Source organism: Poecilia latipinna, unplaced genomic scaffold (assembly GCF_001443285.1).
Source record: "Poecilia latipinna isolate Pla-1442-1.1 unplaced genomic scaffold, P_latipinna-1.0 Scaffold10703, whole genome shotgun sequence".
NCBI lineage: Eukaryota > Metazoa > Chordata > Actinopteri > Cyprinodontiformes > Poeciliidae > Poecilia > Poecilia latipinna.
In genome coordinates, this window is record NW_015123319.1 from 1 (window position 1) to 699 (window position 699).

The 699-nt window shown below is 54.5% G+C and overlaps 1 long non-coding RNA gene across 1 annotated transcript; it reads right to left on the minus strand.

The window, feature by feature from the left end:
• Positions 1–57: 57 nt before the first annotated feature.
• Positions 58–678, minus strand: LOC106944465 (uncharacterized). The gene is made up of 3 exons (XR_001424321.1): positions 539–678; positions 207–457; positions 58–132 (listed from the first exon to the last, which is right to left on the minus strand). It is a non-coding gene; the product is annotated as an uncharacterized LOC106944465 (long non-coding RNA).
• Positions 679–699: the final 21 nt, after the last annotated feature.

Sequence of the window (699 nt, forward strand, 5' to 3'; positions counted from 1 at the left end):
TGTCATGACGGAAGGTTACTTCTTGACCCACATGCAAAAAACCAGAGAACCGATAATCAGTAAAAGATGTTTAATATAAAGCACAACAGCACAGATAAACTGTGTTCCGGGGGGAGCGGCAACTGGAGCGGGCTGGAAGAGAGAATGAGTGATGAGTTTGAGGACTGTGGGATGTTTCAGTTCCGAACGAGCGGCAACGGTCTTACTAGATCAGGCGGCAGGTAAGCGGGGGCGGATACTGGGATTTCCTGGGGGTGTTTTCGGGTGTGGGGTTCTGCTGCGGAACCAGCTAGTGTCTTGGGAAGATCCAGCGGACGGCGTTGGAGGGCGGACAGATACGGACCTCAGCTCACCGGGGCAGATCGAGGGAGGCAGCCAACGAGGGGTAAGTACGCCAGGTACAGCCAGGAGCTCAAAAGCCTCGAGTGGTCGGACCACGACGTCACGAGGGAGTTGTCTGAAAAACAAAGAAACACAACAGGAGTCACTGGGAGGTTCACAAGGAATCAACAAACGCTATGATGATGGCCTGCAGTACCATTACTGGTTAACACTCTGGCATCGATGTGTTGGCTGACTCCACTCTTAAGCCTCTGCGGAGATGAGACAATCTCCGACAGGTGTGAGGATCCCAGCGTCGCCGGTCACGCCCACCAGAGATCATCCACCAGGCGGTCCCTGGTGGAAGGAGCGAGAAGC